The following is a 7,515-nucleotide window of genomic DNA, read 5'->3' as shown; positions in this document are numbered from 1 at the left end:
CCCCCCCCGCCCCCAACATTGAACATGCATGCTTAAGTTTTTCAAGTGAAGCCTGAGCGTCTAGTTTAACATCATCTTTTAAAGTCCTTTCATCTTAAAGCCCTGCATTATTAATTCATTTCTTCTGGGCATCAGCAAAGCTACCTGAATAACCCGAATATGTTCATATGCTTTTTGTATTGTCTTCTCACATAAAATTAAAGTTTTACTCCTTTATTAACAGTTTCAATGATCTGGGACAGAAACAAAAAAGATCAAAAAGCATCACAATTAGAGCTAAAATCAACAGGTGTCGTGTGTCCCCCTCACTGGAATCTAATTTTTTTTACCATGTAAGTAAACTTTATCTTTGCAGGAGAGAGAACTTTTACAGGTCTGCCTGAGTACTGTGTAATGAATTCTGATGGCAACACCTATCAGAGTAGCTCAGATCGAGTTGATTCTGTTGGGAAGGAGAAGGAAGAGGGCGCAACAATAGAATAACAACTTCCGTAGCCTCTCCCACTTCTATTTCTTAAGACTATGAGAAATTGAGGGCTCTTATAAGATTTGTCATCTTCCGTTGTGATGCAAGGTACTCTTTTCCTTACTTTGCTTCCTCTAGCAACTGCCCAATATCCTTATCAGACAAGTAATTATTTTCCTAAATGCAGATGAAAAAAAAATTATACCTTGTATCTTAATATGTTCCTAGAATGCATGTGCATAAGGTAAGAAATGATACAGTAATCAGTGCAGGGTGAAAACTAGAGCAGAATACCATATAGTTTCGGTACATATTTTCAAGGCTAAGTTAAGGTGTAAATGGGGCTGCATTTTGAAGGAAATTTAAAATGAACTAAGGTAGGGTTTTTTTTGAACGGAATAAGCAATTATTAGAATGAAGCAGATGTGCCTTTAAGTATTACTAGACATCAAAACATTACCAGCCTAGTACTGACTGTGTTCCAAAAATAAAATAATATGACAGGTGGAAAATAAGTGCTATTTAAGATAATGAAACCAAGTGAGAGAATAGAAGTTATAACTAGTTATCCAGGAATACTGAGAAACAATTGGACAGTGAGGTCTCCGTAGTCATTAACATGTAAGAAAATAACAGATAGGTATATAATTAGCATCACTCCAGTTGCTTCTGGAGAAAATAGGCTGTTCCCAGTCTCTACACTTCTTTAAACGGGGTCATTATTTGGGCTGACAAAATAATTGTGGTGACACAGAGGACTTCTGTAGGACATCTGGCTCTATGTTGCTTACCATTCTGATAAATGAGAATTTCAAAGGGGAGATGAGAAAAATCAGAACAGCCCCCACATGACAAACTGTTAAACTCAGCAGGTGTTTCTAGTTAAGTATCAAAGGGATCACTGTTTGCAATCTTGTGCTGTTCTATAGCTCCATAAGCAGTTAAATGATTTGAAAGAAAATATAATTTTAGACAACTTCTGTGATACAAAAACATAGTGGAACAATAGATAATGGGAGTGAGATATCAATAATGAAAATCAACATGAATTGCCTAGAAATAGACTTAGTTGAACAACTTCCATTTTAACATGATCAAACGAAGCTTTAGTAAATTGCAGATTACTAATTGCCCAAAAGTAAAAACTCAGAAAAATTACTTAAAACAAACAAACAACAAACAAACAAATCCCATACTAGTTGCAGAGCCTAGAGCGTGGAGTTGGTGCCTTGATGTCTGCCACTATGTCTTAACATACCGTCCTTATGATTCCTCTTGTTGGCAGAGCTGCAAAGTAGTCCTTAGCTTGCTTGAAGCAAACTCAGTAAAATTAACATATGTGCAGTTTTTTCTGTGTTTTAATCTAAGATATGACTAAAGATGACTAAGGAGGGCTCAGATTAGTCTTCCATTAGCAGACATGGGAGGGTGTTGACTCCAGCTGTACATGAGCTCTCAGTGGAACATTCTTGTTGAAATAAAAGTGATATTTGAACATATATGCTGGAGCAGAATATTAAGCAAAAATGAAAAGTAGCAGTAATCGTGATTTTATATTGACAAAATTGTTTGCACAGAGCTACAACTGTCAAAACCAAACAGGTTCAGAAAAAAACCCAGAATGAATATAAGAGGCCTAAAGAACCTGTCATGAAAGGGTATTCAGTTTGTGGTTAGCAGCCTACTTCTACTGGTCTGCTTCCCTGAAAACCCTTTTGCAAAAGTGTCTAGCATATTAACTGGTTTTGGTTCAAGACACGCAAGCTATGCTATGCATGCATGCAGTAAAACCTTGGGGCGACAAGAGACCACCTCAAGTCTGGTTCAAAGCATCATTTTCCAAACTATTTCTAGAAAACAGAACGGCACTGCATTAAACTGCTCAAAACTACTCCTGGCCATCTACCCGTGCAAGCAAATAGGAATAAACCCTTATAATAAAGGTAGTCTGAAAATATGGTCCTATTTTTCATGCACAGTACAGATGATCCATACAAACACTGAATCCAACCATTTAGTGCCTCTTTAACCCAAAAGAGGAGCTATGTTGAACACTCGTTTTTTTTTTTTTTTCCATTTCCGTTATGCAGAGTATCAGATTAAATGATCAAGACGGGCCCTGCTAACCTGCAAATTTATAAAACTTCATCACTATATCTGTGAGGAACCAAGGCAGAGATAGTAAGCAATCACACAGGAAATTTGTGGTTGAACCAGAAACTGAACTCTTGATTTCCTGAAATATAGTACTGTACTTTAACCACAAAAGCATCTTCTTTGAGGGGGAGGAAAATCCCATAATGAAGTTTAACATACAAAAGAAAAGCAGATGATTCGAATATGAAGACTTGGATAAAAACCCAATTTACTGAAGAAATGTGAAACCTTACTTAAAAATTAATGTTCTGTTTTTAAAAGGGAGGTTATGCTGCAACTGAGAGATCCAGGCAAATGTTCATGGTCACACTAAAAGTACGGCTCCAGTGGCAAAGGTCCAAATTCACATATTTCTGAAGTAGCCATAAAATGGAACTGATCCCTGTGGTTATTACAGAAAGAAAGAGGCCACGATAGTTTGCCCTACTATACAAGACAGTGCAGAACAGAGAGAGGAGCAAAGAATAAGCAAAGGATCCATTTTAAACACATTTAATTTCAAGTTATTTCTGAAGATAGACAAAATGGACAAAGTATTCTGAAGATCAGAATAAATCCTGTATGACAGTTTTCTGCTATTACAAATCTCTGTATTAAGAATATTCATAAATAGCCCTCTGAAACAGTACATGTTCCCTTCAAGGACACTTAACTAGTTTTTGCAGCCATTAACTGCAATTTACACAGTAGCAAAACCAGGTAAGTTCCTGCCTCACACATGGATCCAAAAATCACTCTATTTGTAGATACTGTGCTCCTGTGGCTGTGTACCTTACATCCTATTATCTTAAATTTTAGGAAGCTGTTGAATAGCTTACAAATAAAGGACCTGCTATACAAACAGTTAAAGCTTTATTTGATATATTACCTTGTTAAAATGGAAAAAAAAAACCAAACTATGAGATTTTTCAGAAGCAAAAGAGGTATTATTTTCTCTTTGCCTCCCAATTTCAAAATTGCTTAGGATAATGTGAGTGTCACTGCACATTTTAGATATGCCATGCCTGATTTATTCCTTGCCCAAGACTTCATTTCTCTAGACATCTAGACAATTTGGGTCCAAATCTGGCACGCACACTACACAGTCATACATACATCTGACTTGCAGCCATCCATCATTACTTTTTACAGGGTTATTACAGTGCATTCAAAGGGAATAGGAAATAGCACAGGAAGGAAAAGCAATTACTATAGGTGTCTCTCAAAGTATGCAGCAGAACCAACAAGAAATATAAAATAATTTTTAAAATATATAAAACATAAAAAGTCAACACAAGTTTCATATACTACAACAGCTTAATGCCAACCTCCTCCCTCCGCCCCCATGATGCTATAGCAATTCATTCTTACTGCACAGGGAAAAAGGAGCTCTGTCATACAGCTGTAGCTCACTTCTCTTAGTCTCACTGGCTTGGCTACCCAGCAACATGGAGTAGCGCATTTCTCCACCTCTTCGACACTGTGCAACTTGACAGATTTCCACAGATGGGATAAAAATGCATTTGTATGGTAGCAAAATAAACAGCCATGGCCCTTCACGTGGGAGTGGCCACTCTTCTGCTGCTATGTACAGTCTGTGGACCTTTAATAGAGAGCACAGGACAGGGATCCAAGCATTTTCAAATCATAGCATTACTTCTTCACAGCTGTATCTAATTGCTACACTATCCCCGAGTTCTCAAGGATATAAAGGGTTCTCTGCCTGACCTTTCCCTTTAAATTTTTGTAAATAATTAGCCCACACCAGATGTAAACAGAACGCAAAACAGCTGTAGAGCTTCCTTTCTGTCTTCAAGCAACAGAATCCATTCCTTAGTTGCTCATCAAAACTCGCAACATCTCTCCGAACTTGGCACGTGAGCACACTTAGATTTCATGCCAGCAACCTTGCAGTTTTGCATTACTGCGCTCATTACTTAAGATTATTAAAGATGTACATCCAGTTATTATGAATGAAACTATGTTCTGCAATACATTAAACCCACGTTTGCTCTTAGGCTGTATTGCCTTTCAGAGAAGGCAAAATTGCTGTTTTTTCAAGCCATAGAGTTATTCTGTCCCCACCCAAACTGAAGCATAACAAATTAATCACATTAAGGTTGTCAAAACATTTCCAGAAAACATTCAGTGTTATCTTCCTTATCTACTTGCAGAGACAGAACGCTGTAAATGAAGACCCTGAATAAGGTCCAAAAAAGGATTTAAAGCTCAGGCATGTTCAATACCTTCAAAGCAAGTAATTTTTGTTTAGCCAATAGTTCACTATTTTATCAAAACCTTACCTACCTATACTTGATCTTTTTAATAGACAGCACATTCCATGCCTTTGTTTCATTTCTAGCACTTAATTCAGATGTTGCCTTTATGAATGTTTACTATGATTTAAGCAGTACTTGCAAATTCTGAGATAAATTCAAATACTGTATTTTACCTTTTTCCATCTGATATGAAGGCCTATACATATCTACGAAGCAAACGACTATAACATCATGAGACATTTCAGGACACAGTTTATGCTGTACTTTGTAGCCCAGCTGCAATCAATTATCTTTTCAGATGAGAAAAAGCAAATGCAAGAGTTGTGTTCTTCAGAGCAGCACTGCACTAGTAAGGTTTAGTGACATAGTTCCCAAGACAGCAAACTGCTTTGCATTCAAGGACAGTATTCACATGGAGTACCTAAGTATGAGTTGCTCCTTTACTTTTATTGCTTCCTTTTCAAGAAATAGAAATATACTTTTCCCATTCAAAACTATTAGGTACCACCCACCCCCCTTCCCGTTTCCTATTTATGGGTTAAAACTGAACTACAAGCCTTGCAGTAATCCAGGTGAGGACAAACATTTTGCAGATTTAGAGAAGAGCAGTAAATCCTTATTTTCTGGGTATTTCACATTAACCATTCAGGACAGGAGCAGAGGTGATATAATTTTAGTTATCCATTTCCCTGTAAGAAAGGAGAAATTGCTCCAGCCTGAGTACCTGTTGCAGCTACCTGAATTAACCGGACCCCTGCTAGAGTGGCATTATAGCATTTAAAACAGCCATTTAAAATATTACCAGCAACAGGTGGTAAAACTAGTAGAAACACTTAAAAGTATTTCTTAAGTGACATAATATTTAGACCATCCCTCAGCCTCCCAGAAAACAGAAATTATGAAATGCAGAATGTGTTAGAAAGCGATGGAGAGCTACTGCACGTCAGTTTTACTTATTAACACTTCCTGGAAGTGAGGATACATGACAAAGCTTAGAAATAGACATCTGTACTATACTTTTTCCCTGCTGTAATAGCTTTCCACAAATGCCGCATCTAACAATGCAGATGTCTGTTCCATGTGCTCTGGTTTAAGTAACTGAAAATGATACTTTGATCAGTTACCATGCATACAAAAGAAAACCCTATACACATGCTGAAGACAGGCCACAAACTAGAACAAGACATTAACAGCACTTTTAATGTATCAATTTATTGCATATGTCAGTACATAAAAATAGAAAAGTGTTTTTTGTAAAATTAATTTTATTGTAAAAACCAGACTAGAATGAGAATGTAAAACGTTGCCACAATTAGCACATATACAGTAACATCTATGCTTTGTCTACAAAACTTAAGAATACTTTATAAGACATTTTTTGCTTTAACTATATATTAAAGAAAAATAAAAGCTTGCATCATATATTCAATGACTGTTTCTGAATTCAAAACACAAGTGTTATTTAGAACTTTGATATGCTATCTCTATTTACACTTCTGTGGGGTTCTACTCTGAATTATATAAGCAGGATGGCATTGTAAATTATTCTTAATGGGATACATCAGGCTGACCCCACTACATGCAAGAGGCACTGATTTTATATTTGGCAGAAGTGCCCCTAGCAAAATCACCTGTCATTAACAAAAATAAAAATGTACTTCTCAAGAATTGATTTATGAAATACAAATGGAGGTATGTCTAAATCTTCTTGCTAACAGAAGATACCATACCTTGGACTCTCAATTCAGCCTTTCATTCTTCACCATGAACATCCAATGTGACGCAGATTAGCTTAGAGATGCTGATGTGCATATTTTGTATAAATAGTTAATCCACCTGCCCTTCAACTGAGAGATTGTCCGTAGCCTACCAAATGTATTTGTGCTCTATTTCTAATTTTACCTGAGAAATGGACATGAGGGCAGCTACACTAGTTACATTTCTTCGTATGAAAGCATAGCTTATCTCTCTGCATTTCACAGTTCAGAAACAAATATTGGGAATGTAAACTTGGGTTAGCAGGAAGCTTCAAGTATTTCCACTAATTAAAACCACACACACATGTGCACACACAATGTCTCATACTAGATGCTTCCTTACAAGGACTCTACTGCTACAGCTGTTCCAGTTCAATTCCTGACTGCCTGCCCCATTCTTTTTTTTTTTTTTTTTTTTCTCTTCCTCTTTCTTTCTCTCGCTCTTTCTCCCTTTCTCTCTTCCTCCCAGTTAGAAAGCATTTTGCAGTCTGCATGGCCTTGTTCACCCATCATTCAGTTAAATAACCACTAGCTAGATATATCTTGCTTAACCACAACAACTGGCCTGGTACCAGATGAGCCTGATATTTATTTAACAAACAGCACTGTCTTCATAGATCTAAATTAGAGCCTTATTTGAAATACTTAAATTGTACCCATTACTGTTTGCCCTCAGTGAAAATCCAAGTTCTGGTTACGTCCCTGCTCACTAGGATTAGAACTGTCACAATATTTATTTAACAGGAGGAGGCATGCTAAGCCATGCTGCAAACATTGCTGTGCCAATACGAAGAGGAACTTACTGCTTTTTACAGTGGGTCTTTCTCCGTGCGTGCTCGCCCTCCATCCCCTTTTTTTCCTCGTCCTGCCACTGCTG

At 37.1% G+C, this 7,515-nt stretch overlaps 1 protein-coding gene across 2 annotated transcripts in view; it reads right to left on the bottom strand.

Annotated features, from left to right (window-relative positions):
* The window catches only part of TNFSF13B (TNF superfamily member 13b), a 19,454-nt gene extending 12,404 nt beyond the window's left edge, over nucleotides 1–7,050 (bottom strand). The window contains exon 1 of one of the 2 annotated variants that reach the window (XM_026855825.1): nucleotides 6,612–7,050. The gene's annotated coding sequence lies outside the window, so the exon portion shown is untranslated. Of the gene's footprint in view, nucleotides 1–3,973; nucleotides 4,083–6,611 lie in introns of those variants that run through there. The other variant, XM_026855834.1, reaches the window with a different exon arrangement.
* Nucleotides 7,051–7,515: the final 465 nt, after the last annotated feature.

The sequence above is a fragment of the Athene cunicularia genome, assembly GCF_003259725.1.
Source record: "Athene cunicularia isolate RWA chromosome 1 unlocalized genomic scaffold, athCun1 chr1_part1, whole genome shotgun sequence".
In the NCBI taxonomy this organism is placed as follows: domain Eukaryota; kingdom Metazoa; phylum Chordata; class Aves; order Strigiformes; family Strigidae; genus Athene; species Athene cunicularia.
The sequence above is the reverse complement of the archived record's forward strand: the minus strand, read 5'-3'. Positions and strand labels throughout refer to the sequence as shown.